We start from the raw sequence: 23,405 nt of genomic DNA on the forward strand, positions 1-23,405 counted from the left end.
TAATCTATGCAAATGTAACACAGTGTTTTCTAAATCAAAAGCTATTCAGCTGCCTGTGTATCTTCCTGTACGTGTTCATTGAGACAGTTCCCAGAGGGCTTCCTGTGGTGCTGGCTTGGTGATATGAGACTGATTAAAAACATTACAAAGTAGTTTGTTCAGAAGCGAGAGCGACAGATAAATTTGTGTTCTTTTAATGTGAATGGAATGTGGTATCACAAGGATGTCAGGATCTTGTTTCATTTGTTTTTGTTTTGTCATACATGGGACACAAATCTGCAAAACAAAGGTTTTCAGAAAGAGGAGGAGTGAAAGGATAGGTTCAGGTTTTTTCAATCATTCTTAATGCAAGAGTTAGGGTTACCATCTGTAATCATCCCTCCTGCCCTTTCTGGATGTTAGCCATCCCCTCATAGAGTGACTACACTGTAAAAAATGGGGAACAAAATTCAGTTAACCAAATCAAATGAGGCACACACCTGAATAAAGGGTGAATGAATGAAATTTATGAATAACAGTGTTAACTCAAAGGGCACCAGCAGAGAGCATACTCTCAGCTGTCACATTAAGATCGCTTTAGGGAGGGATCTCTTCATGGCTCATTATTGACAGGAAAACTCTTTTAACATTCATATGGGCATGTGAATATTGTTTTAATTTAGATTTGCAAAATCAGTTTATTTATCCATAAACAAACAGAAAGGTAACAGTATGTGTTTTTCTTTTTTTATGGGGAGTTGTTGGCACTTTTTCTTGGTGACCAGCAGCTGGAACAGTAACTTCCAACATATCTTCATGTGAAACCTACATTTTTACATTTCTATTTGTGTACGAATTGAACCAGTTTACCCGTTTCCCCCTTCTTCCAGTCTTTATGCTAAACCGATTGCCTCCTGACTCTAGCTACATGTTTAACAGAATGGTATCAATCTCCTCATCTAAGTCTCGCCAAGAAAGTGCATATGTTTATTTCCAAAAATGTTGAACTATTCCTTTAACACAATACAATGCCTTCATCATTGATAAGTATGTATTTCTGAAAACTTTCAACGGCAGGCAATTTAATCAGCTCAATGAACAGATAACCATGGCGCTGTCAAGTTAAGACACTGAATAACACATTGCTCAGTGTCACTGTGGATTTTGGTGAATTTTACTAGCAGAACTTGGACCATGATTGGCACTCCTCACTAAACAGCAATGCCCTTGTAGAGCAATTTAAAAAAAAAACGGCTTTTAAGTATTTAATGCGAGTGAAAAATGACTGGTGTAATTTAGTTTAACTCACATCTTTTTTGAACCTTGTGTTTAAGCCATCATTTACACATACAGCGTTTAGCTGTCATAGTCATCCTGAGGGATTTTTAGTGGTTTAGCAGAGGTTCAGTGTCTTCTTCAGGGGCACTCAGAGGCTATGGAGGTATCAAAATAGTCTCTAATGTGACATTAACAGCTAGAACACCCTGCCACATGTCTGTGTCTCTTCACGCCCTCGCTGTAGTCTTCTCTCTGCCTGAAACCCATCAACACTGTTCCTTTGTGCACGCCAAAAATCATTTGTGCCCATCCTACTTTCTATGCACATCCCCTCTCCTCAGCACAAGGCTGAGCTCAGAGCCAAAAACCTGCCTCTCCCAACCACCCACTACCCCCTCCTCTTTCATTCCCCCCCCCCCCCCCCCCACCTCTCTCTCTGTCTCCTTGCCCTCCTCTCCTCTCTCCCTCTCCTCCTCTCTGCTACAAACTCCAAAGTCTCCTAATTCCTGTCATGCTAATTGGAGCTGACAGACACAGCTAATTATGCACAGATAATCTGCTGCATCTGACTAATTATAATTCCCATTAGCTGCCGATAACGCTCATTAGATTAACTTTCTCCAGGAGAAATTGGAAATAATAGGCTGGGCTCGACGCTGCATCTTTTTGGTAATCACGCATAGGGGTGTGTTTGGCAGGGAGGGCTGGTGTTTGTTTGGTGTCGAGGAGGCAGGCTGGTTGCTTTCGATGGCCGCTGTGGAAATAAATACACCGCCTGATCCAAATGATATCTGATAAATCTTGACTGCTGCCGCTGAGATTGAGAGAGACAGGGAAGCCACAGAGAGGGGGGGTTGCGACATGTGGGTCTCTGTCAGGTAAGAAATGAAAACATGTTAAAAAAATATGATCTTCAAGGCACTTGTAAAGACAGTTTTGGAAGTGGTGCTCCAGCTCTGCCACTCTAGTTCTTGAACCTGAATTAAGTAGTTTATAGTAAAAGAGAAAAAATGAGCAGAAAAAGATGAGCTGTCTGTGAGCTGAAATACAGCAAATACACCCCTGATAATGATGATGTTCATGGTAATCACACACATACTGTACATATCCATGATGAGCTGTGAAAGTTCAGGCAGGAAACTCATGGCCTGCAGTCCATTAGCCCACTCTGCAGCACGATTGCTGTAAACCACCAATCAACCTCATTTTCCCTGAACGGAGTATGTGTTGCCCACTCAGTCTGCTGCTCTGCCATCCACCAACCTGATCTCACAAAAATACGTAAAAATGACCACAACCTCTTAAGACCGCATTACGTGGTGGTGGCACGTAACGTGTTAAGATTAGGTGCGTTAAGAGGTTGTGGTCATTTCATGTATTTCTGTGAGATCAGGTTGCATTTGTCTGTACTTTCCAAAACCGTTACAAATCACTGTTAAAATATAATTATGTTTAATGGTGTGACAACGCTGTGGTTAAAGTCTTTTTAGATTCAGGCGCAAAAACCACTTGGTTAGGCTTAGGGAAAGATTATGGTTTGGGTTAAAATGATTCCCTTGAATCATGGTGTGGGTTACTACTTCTTTAAAGTTAGGCAACCTTTGTCGTCATGGCAACAGTAAACACCACGACAATTGTAGATATGGTTTTTAAAAAACTGTCCTGACTTGCAGTTGGAAATGTGACACTCGCGGTTGGAAACGGGAAGCGAACTGCGGTCTCCTGCAGTTTAACAGCTCTCGCTTTTGCTGCATGATACAACGGTTCTGCTTCTTTGACTCACCCACCACCGACAGTTACCACCTGCTTAGATGTGCTTTTATGTGCTGCATAGAGGGATATTATATACTCTCCAATAGGTGTGCACCAGCATCTGCAGGGAGGACATAAAAGCAGGTCTGTTCACCGCTACCGTAACTTTTAAGTTGTAACGCCGTGTCATCCTGTTTGGTGATTCCTTTAAACTGAATATGTAAGTTGACTACAGTAAGTTGAACTGCACTGACTACATAAAAACTGATGCTGAAGATCAGAATTTTGCTGTATGAAAACAGTACGTTGTGAATAACAGTGATTACACATTACGCAAGCTCTTCTTTTCATCCTATTTCAAGGATTAAAACCTGTAAAATCGCCACCTTCTTTGGAAATCCTACCTTTTAAGTGTATTGGTGCATTACTAAATAGATCAAATATAAAGATAACTATTAAAACTGATGAAAAAAAAAAAGTGTTTCCATTAAATTTTAACAAGAGGAAGTCATCGAGTAGGCATCAATGTCGTTTGAGTACAAGAAATAGAGAAATCCTCTGTTATGGTTTCCAAAGCTTGGCGAGCAATTGGACACAGAAACCAAATGTAATTTATTGATGTAGTGTGGGACTGAGGAGCCCAAAGCCTGGGGAACACACAGGCCCTAAAACCCACAAATGGGATATTGATCGCTTTGAGGGAGGGAAAGAAAAAAAAAAGTTATATTTAACCATGAAGTGCCTCATTTACTCTATGGTTACTCGAGTGGTTAACATTCTCGCTTTTTCTCTGCCTGTGTCTCTCCCACAGCCACTTTCGCACACACTACATTCAACAGCGCTGTGACATTCAACAGTGTATGTTCCTATGACAACCCATCAAATCGCCCATTGGGAGCAGGGCTGACAGCACCTCAGGGTGTTTAAATGAAAAGACTGTGATCTCAACTATACAAGATCCTATAGTGGAAGTGCTCTGTACTATACTGTACTGTACTCTGTGATAGGACAAAAAGCGGAGCTCAGTTTTCTTTGCTCCAGTTGTGTGTATTCATCTTTTTATTCAGCCCCTGGGGCCAGCAGTAATCCACTGTCTGTGTGTGTGTGTGTGTGTGTGTGTTGCACACGTGCCTGCTTGCCTCTGCACATGTGTACTCCCGTTTGCAATGTCCTGAATTTGATCATCCTAACTAGCACGTCTCGTAAACAATAAGTACCAGACCGTGTGAAAAAAAATCATCCACTCCATATATGATGGATCCGGCTACAAAAAACAAGATATGTTGGCTAATTGCGAGCACAAGAGCTTTGCTGCAATATTCACTGGCATGTATTTTAAAACACAAGTCAGGGCTGAAACCATAGCAACAATGCTTTAGCAAAGAGAGAAACAAAAGCACAGTTATTGTCTGCATGAATATGTTTAAGCCCACCTAAACTCAGCTGTCTCCCTGCGCACGTCCAGAAAAATGCCTCTAAGTGGTGTTGTCCGAAAAAAAAACAACAGGGAAAACAACAGAAGTATGATTACAGGACTACTCACTCACTGCTAAAAAAAATACAAAGGGAGTTTGATTTGATTTTGCATTTCATATTTGGGTAGCTTCAGGCTTTCCAATTTTCCCTGGTACAAAACAAAAACAGATCTTTTGTGTCTGCAGCAAACTGGAAAAGGTGGTCGCTCCACAGAAGTTGCACTCCGAGATTTTAACTACAAAAAACGAACATAAAAACCTTCACATGTCAATCTGTCTTAAAAATGTTATTGCTCTGACAAAAAATATGATCAGTTCTCTATCACTTGACTTGTTTTTTTCCTCAAAGTTGCACTAATCAATATTTTCATATTAACAATGGATCATATCACTGTGTATGAAGCAAAAGAAATCACTCATAATAACAAAACCACAGAGAATTATCACACGACTCTGCAGTTCTCCTCCACACTACAAAGCATTTCTAAATTGTTCAGCTCATTGGTTTGGTTTCACAGCCCACAACTTTCCCGTTTTGGTTCAGTCTGTTTCAGCTTCGCTTGTTTTGTTTCCAGCCGCAGCAGGAAACTGTTTTAATCACTCTGAACAGTTCTGATAAACACACAGTATGCTACCTGCCCTGCAGCGAATGGCAGACTAAATTAGCAACCAGCTAACATAGTGGAGCACTTAGCAACTAAAGAGCCTGATAAGTTCCACAAAGAGTTTATGAAGACCAAAAACAGAGCTAGAGGGAAAATGAATATAGGACTAACATTTGCCAAGTGACCAGAAACACAACTCAAAATGAATGCTAATGTTGTTCAATGTCTGCTGAGTGTGTTAATAGGCAATTGTTTGCTAAACCGCTCATCATAAAAACTGATCAGGGAAAAATAAATCAATTTTAAATGTACAGATTTACAGATTAAACAAATAAGATACAACATGGTGGTTGTATCACTTTGGAGTAAGCCAGGCTAGCGGTTTACCTGTTTCCAGTCTTTATGCTAAGCTAAGCTAATCGACTCCTGACTTGAACGCCATATTTAAATATTTAATTAATTAATTACATATTTGAATAGATATGAGAGTGGTATCAATCTTCTTGTCTAACTCTCAGCATAAAAGCAAATAAGTGCATTTCCAAATGTCCAAACTATTCCTTAAAAGTTGAAAAAACTATTTGCAATAAGATGGTTTGATCTGAATATATACAGGTATAAGCACATACATGTAATCATTTGTATTATTCTCTTGAACAGCAAGACAACAAAACAGTTGGTTAACTGTTGAGTAATAAATCTAAAAATCAGAAATCCATGAAGTGTGTTTTTAGTGAAACCAATAGTACAGCTACCGCTTACTCTTGTTTTGCCAATTTTCTGTTTCAGATTGCTATATAAACATTCGATTAATCAGGGGTGAGATAAGTCAGAATTCTCCCTTCTCAACACATCAGGAGCACCATGTTTAACAGAGCAAGCAGCTCATTTTCTGATGTAAGTAACCACTAAATGAAATGCAACACCAATATCAAGTGTCTTAATACAAGCCCTCAGAAGTTTTTTCTCTTGATTTGTCATTTAATCTACTTCTGTAAGAAAAAATACACAACTGGTTGAAAGACTTCTATCGCTCACAAATAATAATAGGCCTATTTAAGTTCTGATGAACAAAAACACTTGTGTAATAGAGTTTAGAATGTCTAAAATGAGGATTAGGATCCAATCTGCGTATTTTTTGTGAGTCTCTCTTGATAAAGAAGGCAGTTAAATGGCCAAAATGTGAATCAGTAGTAAATATATAGTGATATTGTGGTTTTAGCTGGCTAATGTTGGCGCCGCCGCTCACTCACAATGGTGAAGTCCAAGCACATGCGTGAGCAACAGGATGCTGGCTGCAGTTCACTTAACGGCCACTGGTGTCATTAATGAGAAGGAATTTCTGATTCTTACATATTGCACCTTTAATAGAGTGTTGGATCACTAGAGCAACTTCAGTGTACCTTTGTACAGACAGGGAAATGCCTACCTGTATTTGAGAGTCTGAGATACTGCACCACTCTTTAAAAAGTCCATTATTTGGTGTTTTGTTTTTCAGCAATGTAGCCAACACTCCTATCCAGACTGATAAGAGAGCAGGAGGAGATGAGGTTTCAGTGTCTTAGTCAAGGGCAATATGATGGGACATGTGACACATTTGTCTTTGCCTGTGAAAACTGCCAAACTCACCTGTGCATATGTGAGATAGAGTGTGTGTGAGAGAGAAAGGATGAGGAATGAGAATAAGAGATTAGGGAGAAATTTCATTATTTGTTTTGCTTTGTTGATGGTAGAAAACAACACTCAAAAATAGAGCAACTCGTGTTCAAATAGGTTGAGGTCTGGTGACTGAGATAACCAATGCAGTGAGTTTGTTTTGTTTTCATCTTTATCAAACCAGCCAGTAATGCCCTGTGGATGAGGGTACTGAATTCCTGCAACAAGGAAAAATAGACACATATGCTTCCTCCCTCAAGTCTTATTTTTCTTGTCTCACCCAAACAGTTCTGATCATTCTTGGATCAAGGACACTATGGCTCTAAAGCATACAGTATCTACTACTGGTTGCTTGTAATTAATTTAATCTAGGAAATTTTCTCTTTTTTTGATGTGCCTAACAAGAAATACTACACTGTGACATACAGATGATCTGGGAAGTATTAAAAAAGAAAAACAAGTCTCATAAGTTATCAGCTATCTAGTGAACTGAAATAATATATTGTACAAACTTGTATATGCTCAAACTGGACTCAAAGTCTAGACTTTAACCTTTGTTTTTTGCATTTTCTGATTGTCATTTTGTGTTAACCTCAGGAAAATCATGTTCAAAAATAATAACAATAATAATAATAATAGACTGGAGTGACTTTTTGAATGAAGTGTCATAAGTTGAGAAAAGATTTAATGTTCACTTTGATTGATTACACAGCTGGATGAAATACGTGATTTATAGTAAATGGGCTAAAACATGCAAAACCACAGGTATGGTCTATACACATTATAACCAAAGGGGCAAAAAATGCTAACAGATCAATTCATTTCAAATTTTACAGTAAACAGATTAGAGTGATTGATAAATAGATAGATAGCAATGACATTTGGTGAGAGGATCAGCAGGCACATTTACACACTACTTATGCAGCATTTCCCTTCCCATAACTGCCATATTAGATGCCTTTAACGACTGTCTATCTCATTGTGTCCGCTGTTACAAGCTACACAGTAACACTTTAAAGTGCAGCTGTCATTTTTATGTGCCCTTATAGAGCAGAGCATGAATACGTTTTTTTATGTGCGACACCACGAGCCCTCATCATTGGTCATTGCAGGGGTGGGGTTTGAGCTAGTGGTGGTGATGGAGTGGGAGGAGGGGGGACAAGCTAATGAGCATGTTAGCAGGTCCTTTAGCTGCGAGCTGTCCGTTTATCAGCCGGGAGGGCCCTGTGTAAAGATGTCAGTTCACGCTTGATTCACATCTGAGGATTATTGCCGTCCCTGCCTGGCTTGCGTATCGGCCGCCGCTGCCCAATCGGCGCGCTGTGCTGATGAGAGGTACAATAACCACCTTGAGAGGTGCTTAGCAGCTGTAACGATAAGGCTGAGAGCGTGGCGCAATAAGAGGATGGGGAACTAGTCGTGGGAGTGAAGGGCTCTAGCCATCAAAACTAAGTATACCCCTGACCCTTTTGTGTTTTGCAGCAGTAGATTTTCAGTCAACCATGCACACACACAGACACAAGTGCAAACACAGAAACACTCCATGTCAACTTTGCACTTCATCATGAAGTCCATTTTCTCTCCATTTTGCTGTTCTTTCTCTGTTGCCCCTCAATTTCAAAACACAAAAAAGACTTCCAGCTCCCTCTTCTTTTCCTCACTTTTCTACCTTAGTTTCCATTTTTCCCCTTATTCACAAGTAAAATCTGACAGTAATTGACCTGCAGTGTCCAGTCAATCTGTCTCTTTTCTCATGTTCCTCTCCTGTTTGCCCCTCTTCCTGCTCTGGACCTCTGCAGAATGCTGCAGGATATCTATAAGAGGAAACAAGACATGGAAATTTTCAAAAGGAAGCTCAATTGTCTAAAACGAGCTTCCAGCAAGAGAGGGAGGACTATAGAGTCCTATTTGCATGAGCAGACAGAAGGTTAATAACACAAGCCCTGCTGTGACAAAGGAGAAAAAGAACATAGAGTAGGTAGGAGGGATGGAAAGTGCTGATCCTCCACTTCTGGCTCCTGAGAATCCATCTAAGACACAAGGGAGGAGCGTGGAAGTAATTAGAGCCCTGGATATATGATGGGTTTCATGTACAGCACCACCTCCCTTTTCCTCTGCAGCACCTCATTTCCCAGAATACATGTTAAAACGGGACAGCAGCAACAGCCACAAATATGAAAATGTATGTGTTTTACATCAGTGATTCCCAACCAGGGGTACTTCTATAGTTGCCAGGGGGTACGTGGAAAGAATATAGAGTAGTACTTTGACAAAATAGCAATCACCTCCCCCTTTTATACATATTATGTTAAGGAGAAAAACAAACACACAGATAGTTAAAAAATTAAAAATTGCTGTGATGCTAATCTTTGGTACATTTACAATATAACCAGTAGCTACCAGCTATGATAAGCTGAGTGTACAGTATACAACCCCACCTACCTGAGTCAGGTGTGCCACATAACACCACATGTTGCTATTGAGAGTGCATAAAAAATAGTTAGTTTAAAGTAATGGATAAATGGTTTAAATAGATTAAAGAAATGGCTGGATGGTTGAAATAGTTCCCTAAAAGTAATGGATAGATAGTTAACATAATTAGCTAAAAGTATTGGCTAAATGGTTGAAATAGTTAGCTTCAAGTAATGGATAAGTGGTTGAAATAGCTAAAAGTAAATGGTTGAAACAGTCTGCTTAAAGTAATGGATAAGTGGTTGAAATAGTTAGCTAGAAGTAAATAGTTGAAATAGTTAGCTAAAAGTAATGATAGATGGTTGAAATAATTAGCTAAAAGTATCGGCTAAACGGTTGAAATAGTTAGCTTCAAGTAATGGATAAGTGGTTGAAATAGTTAGCTAAAAGTAATGATAGATGGTTAAAATAATTAGCTAAAAGTATTGGCTGAACGGTTGAAATGGTTAGCTTCAAGTAATGGATAAGTGGTTGAAATAGCTAAAAGTAAATGGTTGAAACAGTCTGCTTAAAGTAATGGATAAGTGGTTGAAATAGTTTGCTAAAAGTAAATGGTTGAAATAGTTAGCTAAAAGTCATGTATAAATGGTTGAAAGAGTTAGCTCAAAAGAGAGGATAAATTGATAAAACTTCCAGCTTCTGCCAGTCCAAGTGGTAATAGTATGAATGCAACCTTGACCAAAACAACCCAAACACTGACAGTTCAGTTGCATAAAAAAACTATGCAACACGTTCATGAATGCACATTCCACTTTTACATAATTAAGTGTTAAATGCCACTCATTTTAAAATAAATTCTCAACAACACATGTAGAGCCTGACGGGTGGTGTTGATGAAGGTGTACTTGAGCTCATCTGATAGGGCTACATCAGACAAAAAAAGTTTGAGAATCATTGTTTTACACGATGCAGGGGAAACTGATGAAAGCTGTTTGTGGTAGCTGGAAAAGAGAATGAATGTGACAGGGAGACAGTTTTTTTGTGGGAGTGAGTATCAAATCAAATGTCTTTCCTTTCTCTTTCACTGTTTGTTTTTAGTGAGGACACCAAATTACCTCCTGACAATAAAGCATCTCTGACTTGAACTGACACACAGCCAGTCAAGTACAGTTAAAAGAGAGGAAAACAAACTAAATTGTGTTATCAATCTGACATCTGTTTATGCGAAGCAAACTATGAACGCAGCTCATCTTGCACAAGTTTAGAAAGCTTCTTTTAGCTACCCCCTCTTTTCTTGCATCATGGCTGAAGAGTGCAGTTCAGAAGTCACCAGAGGGAATTGATTATCAACAGGCGGGGGCTGGATCCTTCCCTGCTTTGGCATAATGAAGCTCTCTATTTCGGGACCATCAGGTGTTTTTTAGGCTTCTTGTCGCTATTCCTAGGCTCTCTTGCTTCCTCTCTGTATCCTCGGATCATACCAGCCCAGATATGAGTGCACTGGGAATACAGCATGAATACATTTTTTTAAGTCTAATTCAAAGTTACAAAGCTTTTTTTTTTTTTTTTATTCTGGCAACAATGGGTTGCAACTAAATCCGCATTGCGATAGTTTGCCTGTGACAGTATTTCAACTGCATGATGGAAACAAACAAGAGGGGGGGAAAAAAAAGCTCATATGCAAACACAAGCACCGACAATTAAACACACACACACACACAGGTGCGTGAGCAACGAACACACACAATCGCAATACACAAAGACACACAACAACCTATAAATAGCGGAGATCCATGGCAACCTGAGATTTGTTGTTTGCCGTCACATGCTGCTGAGAGCGAGAGAAGAGCGAGGACTTAAATAACACTGGGAGATTGGTTTGTGTGAGAGGCAAAGTCAAAACAAATTACGCCTTTTCTATCACTTTGGGCCTGCCGGTAAAGCATCTGAAATAGCTTTGTGCCTGGGGACATTTTACCACTGAAAGAATATGGTGGCAATATCCTCCGAGGACCTTAAAAAACAAAGGGATGAGGGAAGGAGGAGAGGATGGGGAATGAGAGGGTTTAGTTTTACTGTGGATCACAGGTGGCGCCTTGACCACCTAACTAACTCTTTTCACTTTATTCTTTCCCATCCCTCCTCCCTTCGCCTGTCTCTTCCTATCTAGCCGCAGTGAACTGCTGTCACACTGAAGGTCCCTTCTATTGAAAAATGTGAAATACCATTACGAATCCTTTATTGTTTATTTTACCTTTTTTTTTTAAGGTGGGGTGGTCCAAAGTGGTCCAGAATTACAACAACGTCCAAACATAATGAATATGGAATTCATACTCTTGAGAGGCAGCCAATTTCTATCAACTCCAACTTGTTGATTTAACTTGTTTTTCAGGTAAACAAGTCAGAAAGAAATTTCTGCCTTTCACCATTTAAACTGACCTTGAGCAGACCTTTTACTTTCCTCTCTCTTTCTAATGCAAATAAGCACTCAGAGAAAAAAAAAACAAAAAAAAAAAACACGGGCTTGCACTTTCCCTGTGTTCTGTTTTGCTTTGCAACATGAGCGCTGTTCCAACATGTATATCAGGCTTTAATTGATTTTTGTTTTGCAAGATAAAGTAATTTGGTGCAATTGTTTCAGTTTGGCGGCGTATTTGCACTCGCTCCCATATGCTGTTCATTAATTTGCAGCTAGTGGGTGATTTATCAACCTATTACACTTGGGCTTGCGCCTTCACCACACACAAACACACATACCCGCCCGCAGTTTGTTCCCCTTGGTATCTTGAGGAGGCATACATGTGGCACTGCTTTGGTGGCTAGTGCTGTAATGGTTGTGCTAAAGGGCTGGAAACGAGCCAGGCCCCATCCGACTACAGATGGATGGACACACGGGCTGTAGAAACAAACACACACACACACACACACACACACACACAGACTGCCTGCCCTGGCCCAGCCTGGCCCTAAACTGGACTGACCTGGCCTACTTGGGAGCCACAGCGAGGCTAAGTGGGGCAACCAGGCCAAGACTAGATCAAAATGCTAATACCACAAGATGCAAATCACTCATAATTACTTGATTCCGAGGCATAAAACAGAAAATCTGTGCACCTTTGTTTGGGTTGGGAATACTCGGTGTGTTAATCCATGAATAGGCATTAACGAATTCATGAATAAGCATTTCAGGATGCAATCTAGACAACATTAAGAGTCTAAAATCTTCGGCTTCTTGAGGGATGCAAAACAAAAATCTATAAACAGAGAGTAGAAAATATGAAGGCCTCCTGATCTCTCTGCAAAATGAAAAAGCTAACAAGATGTCCATGTGAAAGCTTTTTTTTATGCTCTCACCTCTTTATGCATGAGTATGAAGCAGGGGGGAGAAAAACAACAAAAAAAATTAAGCTCAGAGGCAAGTGAGACATAATTTGTTAAAACTGGATGATGCAGCTCAATAACAGGAATGTGGTCTTAATATCATGTAGCTCTCCGTATTTCTGAATATATTTAATCACCGCTGACATGTGTGGTGTTATAATGTGCTAACTACTGTGTTAAACCCCATGCTGTTGTTTGTGAGAAGCGCTGATAGAGAGAAGGGGAAAAACATTTCTGTTGTTATGATTGCTTTGGAGAGCCAAGCTGAATAGATTTTTTTTTTTTTTTTCTACAAGTGGCAGTTGCAAAATTAAAAACTGAACAATAAAACTGTCTCCGGCTGTGATGAGTTTCACAGGTTTCACAAAGTGACACGCAGTATATTTTCAAGAGTGTACGACACAACAGACGTGTTTGTTGGATTGGATGTCAAAGCGTACTGCCAACAGTTTGCAACAATTTTATCTAAAAAAAATCCAAAACCAAAAAGAAAATATCATATGAATGAAGAAGACTGTCTGCCAAGAAGAATGGCAGACAGTCTCTGTATTATTGATTTTAGACAAAAGGGCCTGAAGTCTGTGTGTTTGAGTTGGCTGATCTTTCCACAGCTGCTCTGCTTCTCTACCTCGCAGCGTAAAACCACGTCAGAGCGGAGCAGCCTTACGCCACCAGAAGCCACTTTCTGTCAAAGAGAGCATTTCTAAAAGAGTCTTTTTGCAAAGAAAATGCCTCGCTGAAATAGTTGTGGGGTGGTGGTGAACTTCCTTTGATTATTTACATGTTTCCTCTTAAAAAAAAAAAAAAAGAAGAAGAAGTACGTCAGTGCCAAAGCACAGTAGCAGCGCTGGCACCTAGATACAAATTTTTCGTGGAAATCACTTCCAAACTTCCAACACTTTTTTTTTAAAAGTCTGTCTCTCCCACTTTCTAATTAATTAAAAGTGTTATTGTGCCACTTAAAGAGATTTAAGCCAATTTTTAAACAAATATAATGGCTTTTTCTGAGCGCACAGTCTTTCCTTTCTTCCACAAATTTAGAACTGAGCAAATAACTTCTTGAGATGCTGCATGTTCATGAAAGCTATTTGTGGAGACACAGCATATCTTATACTATATACTGTATATATATGCAGTGTCCACCACAAGTGCATGTTAAATCTCTAATCAGATATGTTATAGTGTTTTTCATAGTTAAGGCTGGGCCCCTTAGCTCCACCAGCGCTTGCCACAATCAAATTTATCACCATGTGGCGAGTTTAATTTTACATGATACCTAAATAAACTCAAGTTTCCATTTCACACGTCTCGTCTTCAGTCTAATACTCACTTTCCATCTCTCACACTCACCCACACGTGTGCGCTTTCTATTTCTCTCCCCTCCTGATCGCTGGTTCTTCATGACGGATGAATCGCCTCAAAATGAGCAAGCTAATCAAGAAACAAGCATACTTTTGAACTAGAATAACAGAAATTAACCTACTTTAATAGTTTATCTCTTTTTTTTTTAAATGTTGACACTGTATTTTGACTGAATACATTTGAGATGACTTTCAGTTGACTTATCTCAAGTCAAAATAAAACCAGACAGAATGAAGCTCATGTAAGAAATTTACAAAAAAGTAAAAGAAAACCTAAAAAAAAACACTAGAGAAATCACAACTCAAGGTGACCTTGCTCGGTGGCCTGCACCATTAGCACCTCTGAGCATTATATAATCAAAAGATTCTCTTTTTGTGGATCTAAAGTCGATATCGGAAAAAGAAAAATTGCTATTATCCGCCCCATAAAGTAATCTTCATCTTATAGTGCAAACAGAAATCCTCATATGCATCAGAGATCTGAAGCTACACAGATGAAATTTAAATGCATTTGTAAATCAAATGGAAATCGCAGGCTGTGATCATGACTTTCTCATTAACTCAGTGAGAATGATTTCCTTCATCCTTGAGCTACTGGACATTCATGCCTAATCCAGCACGACCTCCCTCTGTGCCACCTTACAAACCAGCCAATTTATAAAGCCACACAAAAAAAAAAAATCCATAAGCAAAGACACCTTTCAGCCAGGGGTGCTTTTATTCCTTTTTTGTGCAAAGTACTTGCAGTGGTTTAATTAACCTTAATTAAATTTATGTGGGGATTTCTACTTAATGAGCTATAACATGCAAAACCACCAGCTTTTTCCCCTCGTAAGGAATCAATATTTCCATTAAAGACTATTCACAGTGGCCTTGGCTTTTCTAGGATGCTATGATGGATATTGCCAGTGAAGCCTTCCTTATGCCCAAATATGGATTTCCTAGCTGGGAAATATGTCCTGTTTCCTTTCCTTGCTTAAGTGACAAGAGCCTCACTTTCAGCTACTAATGCATTATACAGAGCAAGGTCAAGCCTCCAGGCAAACCTGCTCTCACACACACACACACACACACACACACACACACACACACACACACACACACACACAAACACAGTCAGGACCAGTATGCAGATGAAATCATAGCCGACATTAATAGGTAAACACACCGAAGTAAATAAACTCCATTAAAAAACTGACATGTTTAATTTAGCTGAGCTTTTTGCCTTATCGGCTCAGCTGTGTTGTTGTTTAACAGCGAGTGGGAGCAAGGAGAGAGAGAGAGAGAGAGAGAGAGACAGAAAGTGACAGAGAGAGAGAGCACTGCAGGTAATTATACTCCATACACTTGTAATGTGGGGGTCAGCCCGAGTCCCTCCCCCTTTGTTCTACAATCAATAGCCTCGGAGGAGGTGGTGAGAGCGAGGAGGAGAGACAGGGAGGAAGCGAGGGGGAAGAGACGGAGTAACAAAGTTGGTGGGTCCTTATATTCTACATGAATCATTTAACAGCAGGAGTGTGGGCAGGTGGGAGAGCACAAACACAGCGGCGCACAAACACTTAAGTAGTCAGGTGCAACAGGGAAATATCTGGTGGCATTAACAGGCCCCTACAGGAGAACAGAGACCGAACCTCGCAAACGGATTGGTTGAAGAGGAAGGCACAATAAAAGAGCCGAAGAAGGCGGGAGAGAGAGGAAGAATCACTTTTACTTAATCTGGTGATCTGTGGGGAAAGAAACAGCAGTGACTTTATTGTCCCCATCTAGCAAGATAACTTAGTGGGTTTATTTGACAGGAGGATGGTGATAAAAAAAAAAAGAAGAAGAAGAAGAAGCAGAGAGCGGGAAAGAAAGTACACCGATATTCCTCCTCTAACCAGTTAGACAGAACATTCTTTATTTTTTAACAAGCACCAACCTGAGTGCTACATTCTCCTGAATCTGCTGCTGTTCTCACCACTCAGAGAAGTTACTGTATGTTTGCATATATCCTTCCTCAAATAACAACCTCACTGCCACAGTTACTGATGATTGGCTTCCCTCCATATATACAGTATAATGTATATCTGTCCCATCAGAATCTTATTGAGGCTTTTGTGAGCCTAAAATTAATGAGCTTGTGACCATTTTTGTTATTTTGTCACAAATTTCACCAATATTTAAACATGTCTTAGATTTCAGAAATGCCCTGCTTGATGAAGTGCTTCTTTTCCCTGTATAAGGTAACCTTGGCACTTCTTGCCAACAAACTCCAGAAAACAAATGGTTCCTTTTAGGTCAGCAACTTACCATTATTTTTATAAATAGATGAATATGTTAATTTCTCAATGTTTTGGTCTAAATAATGGCAGAAAACATTAAAAAGGTCCAAGGTGATGTCTGTGAGTGCAAATATATTTAATTTATTATTGTCGAAGACTAAGAAAACAGCAAATATTCATATTTGAGAAGCTGAAACCAGCAAATTTGTACATTTTTGCCTAAAAACGAATTCAACAATTGATCTTTTATGTAAATAGTTGCCAATTTATTTTCTGTAAATCAATTAATCTACTAATTGTTTCAACTTTAGTTTGTTTGAGGTGTTAGAAATGGTTCACTTTGACTTTAAAAAATGGTCAATCGAGAAGCTTTGCTGGAAGAATACACAGCTTGGGGCAAGGAGTGCCTGAGCAGACAAGTTCTGCAACAAAGTCCTGGCCACAGTGGTTAAAAGGAAGGTTTGTTTTTGTAGAGACTGAAGCTTTGTTTTTGACCTTGGCTCATAAAAGCAATTCTGAATAAGGTCATCTGCTTCGATGTAGCCTATGAGGTCTGCTACCTGGCCCCTAATCCGACAGGTCCTGACAAAGTATTAGGTTTCGGGTCAGGTTCAGGGTGTTTTGATGTGTAAAGAGTAAAGCTTCAGGCAAAGGACGTGTGCGATTTATTAACAAACTTGTCTCTCTCTCACTGTCCGTTTAGACTTGCAAATTAATGCTCAGTAATGGATAAATTTTACAAAAATATAGCTTTGGGTGTGAGGTCAGGTTTGGGTCTCAAATTTGGCAGAAACAGTCGGGTCATTTAGGTCTTAAAGATGCAAATATGGGCTTGGCTTGGCTCTCAGATTTAGGTCTGTGTAGAACTCTACTGTGGTGAAAAAACTGCAAGCTGCAGTATCGCAGTGATTGGTTGAATTAGCTTTCAGTTTTGCAACTGCAAGATCATGAGGAATTCCTGGAGGAACTAATATATGGTGAAGCAATTATTTATGAAGCCCTTGTTATATACAGAACCTTAAGGATGAAAACGCAGATTATAAAACAGCACATCACGCTGTGTTTGTTTGTGCACCTCCGCACACGTATGAATGGATAAAGGATGCCACTTCAGCTGTGTCTCCACATGGAACCGAGATAGAAGGCCATTGTTTGCTTCTCGGCTGAAATAGGAATCTGTCTTGGTCCGCATTCGCTTCCTCAACCTCAGAAGCAGATGGAGATAAGGAGGGACGCTATTGCAGTAATGTCAGTCTTCAGCCAAATGGATAAACCTGGATGGCAGGCTTTTTGCCGGCGATAAGGATGTTACTGCCACAGATCTGTGCCAGACAAGAGTCGGCTATCTAAAAGCCGAGGAGAATGAGGCTCGCAGCTTCACAACACAGAGCACGGTGAGCTGATGCTACAATTTTCAAAGATCTGAATGGTATCGCAGTGACGACAGTCTCGAGGTATCTTTATTCTGGATGTCTTTGGGATTGATGGTAGCTTGCGCTGTATAAAAGGCTCTTTATGTAGACACTGACAGCTAATGTCACTGCGGAGACAAGTTCAAATGCCTTTCACTTCAGCCCAGTTTTATTTCAGGCACCATGCTGCCATTTATGGACGTGATTAGGCCTTGATGTATACCGGGTGGGAGAAGTTTTTGCCTGTTATGCAAACCAGGAGTTGCCACACCAGCTCACCCTAGACAGAGCTGGGTGTGGCGTTTCTGACAAGCCCGCCACAAATCATTGTTTTGTTTCATCCCATCAGTGCTTTGAAGCGTGAGGCGCCAGCAGGGGAAGTGCGATTATTCAGCTAAATTCTGCAAGGGAAATTACAGCTCTGTGGTAGCAGGTGCATCTACAATCACCCACCCCTCCTCCCAAACACACGCACACCCCCCCTCTTCTCACCCTCAGGTATAAACACGCATGCAAACGTGGACAGAGAGGCGCATATGCCATAAAAACACACCTGTACATAAAATACATACGCAAAACGAACACACGCATCAAAACAAGCCTTCTCAGTCACACCTGCTCTTTTTCTCCTTTGCACAAATCCTCCCCTACATCCCTGGAAACATACAAGCAAGCACAATCACTCAGCGACACAGATCCGCACATGATCTCGCCACAATGCGGGGCAGGCAGGAGCTGCTCCAGAAGAGGTAATTCTGTTCCTGTTTGTTCGACAGAGGGGAAGATAGGAGCTGGAGGGGAGGGTGTGGGGGGGGGGGGGGGGGGGGGGTCGGGGACACAGGGGGGGAATGGAAAGTGTAAATCTAACATAGGGCCCTGTGGCAGAGCCCCCAGGATCAAATCCAATTCTGCCAAGATACACATTAAGCCCCGTCAATCACAACAGTGTCCTTGGAATGCGGCAGAATGGTGATGAGAACAGCGGGGGAGCCTCTTTTCCGCAAGAGCCGGGATGAAGCCACTCGGGCCGGAGATATACTTGCGTTTAACTACAGGTTTGCGTGCGCATGACGGCTGCCTTGCGTATCCTGCGTCCGTCGCGTTGGTTGCGCACATCCTTAGAAATTAACGCTATGCATCCGGACGATGCAATACACACATGAACAGTAGGGGCAGTGTAAGGGGCAATATGGGGATGTGAGAAGGTCAGGGGTCAGTAGGACAAAAATGGCAGAAAGTTTTGAAGACAAGTTAATAGACCAAGTCTGTACGATGTGTCATTGCAGCTGCACAGTGACAAATATGCTTGTGAGAAGTCTTTGCTTGTCAGTGTCGCCATGTTTCTTGTTTACATTGTGCAAATCCGGAAATTCAATTTACATCCTTAGTTATCTGGTGTGAAAACATGCAAAGTACATAGCTAAGCATGTGAACAATTCCATTCACTATGCAGCCGGTTGTCTACGTGAACGCATGGTTAAAAAAGCAAGTATATCTCCAGCCTAAGACACACATCTGTGCACACAAAAAACACTCACAGCACCCCAAGGGGTCCCCATGTTTAACCCCACCCAAACACACACACACACACACACACACACGCAACATCCTCCACACTTCTACATGTAAACTGCACCGAAACAGAGAGGAAAGAACATGCATCCAAAACAACATATTCAACATCTGAGCCAAATCACACTCCCTAAATCTAATTTAACTTTCAGCAAAGAGGAACACTGCATGCTGTTTGGCTCGCAGCTTGAGTTCATTCGGGCTACAGTGGAAGCGACAGTTAGCCTATTTACTTTTATTCTGGACTTTTGCTAATTATCTTAACTACACAAGTAATTATCTTTCACATCAAAGGGCTGCGCTCTGAGCCCTGCTGCCCCCCCCCCTCTCCTCCCAACACACACACACACACACACACACACCATCGTCCCCACATTTCCGGAGCCAGCTGAATCATGACATTAATAGATAATTAGGCGATCGCCTCGCTGCCATTTGATGGGGGCACATGTGATGAGCTGAGGAGTGACTGACTGGAGATGCACAGGGTGAACGGCGGCTGTTAGATCTCAGGTGTTAATCTGCAGGCTTGGTGGAAGCCGACATAGTTTGTTACAGATTAGCAGTAAATAAATGACGCCCCAAGGGACCATAGACACTTTTTTTTTTTTTTTTTTTTTTGGCTTCATACGTGCTGAGCAGCCCTTTCATCTCAACCATTAGCGAGGCAGCTTCTGATCACAGTCCGCTCTGATCAATGAATAATGTAGCTGCCGGTTTGATTGGTGCCCAAAAGCCATGACTTAATGGCAGGACCTTGCAACTGAGAACATACAGCATGTATTTGCTTTCACTCACTTTATCTGCTTCATTCACAGATGCCTCTGGGCTTCTGTTTCTGCAAACAGACAATAATCAGGTCATCTGGCATCAGGCTTGAATCCTTCATTAACAATCTAACGATAATCTCCACAGAAACATGTGACTGTGGGAAAAAATTTACATGAACTGCATTTAAATTCTTTTGAAGTTGTTTGTTTTGCTCACCTTGGAAACACACTATTTCTACTTCTCCTCTGTGGTAAGAAGTAAACGCACCCCATAAATATTTATCTACCTAGGGCCCGTGCTATTCTGGCCCAGTGTTTTGAACCTAGCCACTGGAGATTGGGCCTATCAGGGACCCACAGAGAGAGAGAGAGAGCGAGAAAGAGAGAGAGAGCGAAAGAGAAAGACAGAGAGAGAGAGAGAGAGAGAGAGAAAGTGGGAAGGAAAGAGGGGAGAGAGAAAAAAAAAAGAAGAGGGAGCTGCAAGGGAGTGGTGGAAGATAAAATTTTTGTGCGTGTTCCAAAATGGAAAGTGGACAGTTTGCGTGATGTTTAATGCAGGAGGATCAGGGCAGGGTTCAGAGTGTGTTTCCTTTACGAGTCACCTCACACACCTCCAACTTTCAGCCGCAAATAAGACCACTCTCAGCAGCAGCATTTTTAAGACATTTTGTGCTTGTAGAGAATGTTTAACCTCTCGCCCCACAGGGAGGTCAGCCCTGTGTTGTTTGTTCAGACCTACAGAACTTAAAGTTCTGGCTGAGATCCCAAAGTTTATAAACATACTAAATATGTCAGGCTAACTTTGCGGGGGAATATGTATAAAATGATGCAAAGACATGCATAGAATATTTCCAGGCGTAACAGCATGAACTCTTTGAGTTTGAATATATTCAGTTTAAACATCATACAGCTTCAGTGAAGAGCTGGAACAAGCTGATATCCAATGTATTCTGTATGTCAGAGAGGCAGAATGAAATGTTATCTGACCTTAAAGTTACTTAAGAGGAAATATAAGTGAAAAAATTGGATTTCAAGAAGCTGATGTGCTTTCACTGCGAGCAACAGTGATTTTCCTTATCAATTAATCTGGTGATCATTCTTCCCATTACAGCTGTCGATGAACTGAGTATTCGATCGACAAGAATTTAATCAACATGTGTTTTGATATTCAAATAATCACTACGTTTTTTTTTAATGCAAAAATGACAGAAATTGGCAGGTTTCAGCTTACATATGTGATTATTTAATGCTTTTCTTTGTCAAACATTATAGTAAACTGTATATCTTCAAGTTTTGGACTGGTTGATCAAATAAAACTAGACATATGAAGATGTCATCTTGGATTCTGGGAAGTTATAACAGGCATTTTTCACTATTTTCAGACATTCTAAAGACAAAATGACTAATCCATTAGTCAAGAAAATAATCACCTGATTAATCCATAATGAAAATAATCATTAATTACAGCCCTACTCCCTACTTATCAATTATTCATTTAGTCTATGAGAAGTCAAAGAAATTGTGAAAGAAATGCCTGTCATAACTTCCCAGAATCAAAGCTGACATCTTAAAAAGTCTTGTTTTGATGGATCAAAGGTCCAAAACCCAAAGATATTCATTTTGCAATGATATATGACGAAGAAAATTCCTCTTATTTGAGAAGCTGAAACCAAACAATGTGTAACATTTTCCCTTATGTATGCCAAGTTTTGCTTGAAAACTGCCTGAAACATTTAATCAATGCTCAAAATTGCTGTCAATTATTTTTCTGTTGTTCAACTAATTGGTTAATTGACGGATTATTTCAGGTCTACGTGCTTTCACTTCATATTTATCAAGAAGCTTTACTGTATTACAGCATCCAATAGCCATAGTTTCTAAGTGACATATATGCAAAGACCCAAGATCTTTGCTGTGAGAAAAAAAACAGTGGCTCAGGCACAAAATAAGCAGCTTCATGCTTCAGTGTCATTCAGTCCTGAATTAATCTGGCGAGAAAAGTCAAAAATGCCAAGAAAATCTGCGGAAAGGACCTTTTTTTGTGCTACTTATCATCAAAATCGTGCAGGTGGAGGGAAAGTTATCAGGAATTAGTTGCCAGGTCTGACACCGGTATGCAACACAGGCAATTTTGGCTGTCATTTCCTGATGTGGAGCCACAGAACTGCTGCTGGTGGCACAAGTTCATAATAATCAGATGCATGAATATGGAACATGCGCGTGCACATTCACAGCTATGAACTTGTGCGGTTCCCCTTGTCTGCCTGCCTATGCATGCAGAGGAGTGTATCTGTATGAGAACGTGACATTTCCTCCCCAAACCCGGGTGACACCTCTGTGCAGGGGGGGGTTGCATTATACATCCGCGGCCCTGTCTCACACACTCACCTGTTCGTGAGCTCTGCAGGCTTCCATAACTTCAGAGCCCTCCACCTGGATGTTATTGCCGCCCGTGGCACCCTGCTCCACCACTCTAATGAGCCCGCCTCAACTCAGTCAAAGTCATCTGATGACACTGATGTGGGAAGATTGATATTCACGCTTGACTTGCCGTCCTCTCCACTTGACTGCTGTGTTTACCTCCCCACACAATTAGTATCTGGTGAAGACAGACAGACAAAGAGAGAAGAGAGAGGGATGGAGTCAGACTCTGCTGTGTGTTTGTGTGTGACCACATTAGCTGCAATTGTTTATAAAGATGGGAGATGTCTTTCAACGCGGCTTGAAGGTGGCTTTCTATATCACAGGGCCATTACTTGCTCATCTAATCCCCATAAAGCTACTATACCACTCTGAATGTCGGCAGCTTGAAAAAACAAAAGCTGGATTGGCTTAAGTAAAATGCATATTTCATATTTTCATCCAAATTTGCATCTAAGACGTGCCTCGCTTAGGCCTTTTAAGGCACTCTTATGAATGAACCCGCAGAGCAAACTCCACTAGTGTGACAGAGCAGGTTCAAATCCAGCCCACACAGCGCTGTTTACATGTCTCTCCTTTCCATCTCCATTAGTTAACTTTCATCTGAATATTAGCATATAAACAAATAAAACACTTAAGAGCAGAATTGACTGCCCACTCTCTGTGAGACAAAAAAAAAAAAAGAAAAAGGGGGGAGAGAAGAAGAGATGGCTAGTGATTGGCATTAGGAGACTTTTAGCTAAGCTGGAGGGGAGAGAAAGGCACCAAACCAGCAGCCATGTCAACAGCAGCCATGTCTTCAAACTGATTTAGCATTAATTGACATTCTCTCTAATCGGTGCATTCACCATTTCAACACAGTGATGAAAACGGTTTATATGCTGAATACTGATGCCCACCTGAGAGGAGGAATGAGTGCAGCTGAGAGGAGCAGGTGGACATTCAGGTGGGTTTGTAAACGGACGTCTTGGCAAAATGGCGGGAGATTCTTTATGGAGCCACAGCGCCCCTCAGTGGACAGACTGGGAATGGCGGTCTCTTTCTGTGGAACTGATACCAAACATACTGTA

The 23,405-nt window shown here is 40.8% G+C and overlaps 1 long non-coding RNA gene across 1 annotated transcript; it reads right to left on the minus strand.

The window, feature by feature from the left end:
* Window positions 1-363: 363 nt before the first annotated feature.
* LOC137175829 (uncharacterized) lies at window positions 364-23,338 on the minus strand. Its single transcript, XR_010925727.1, has 3 exons — window positions 23,235-23,338; window positions 22,299-22,513; window positions 364-426 (listed from the first exon to the last, which is right to left on the minus strand). It is a non-coding gene; the product is annotated as an uncharacterized lncRNA (long non-coding RNA).
* Between the last annotated feature and the right edge of the window lie 67 nt (window positions 23,339-23,405).

Source organism: Thunnus thynnus, chromosome 23 (genome assembly GCF_963924715.1).
Source record: "Thunnus thynnus chromosome 23, fThuThy2.1, whole genome shotgun sequence".
Lineage (NCBI taxonomy): Eukaryota > Metazoa > Chordata > Actinopteri > Scombriformes > Scombridae > Thunnus > Thunnus thynnus.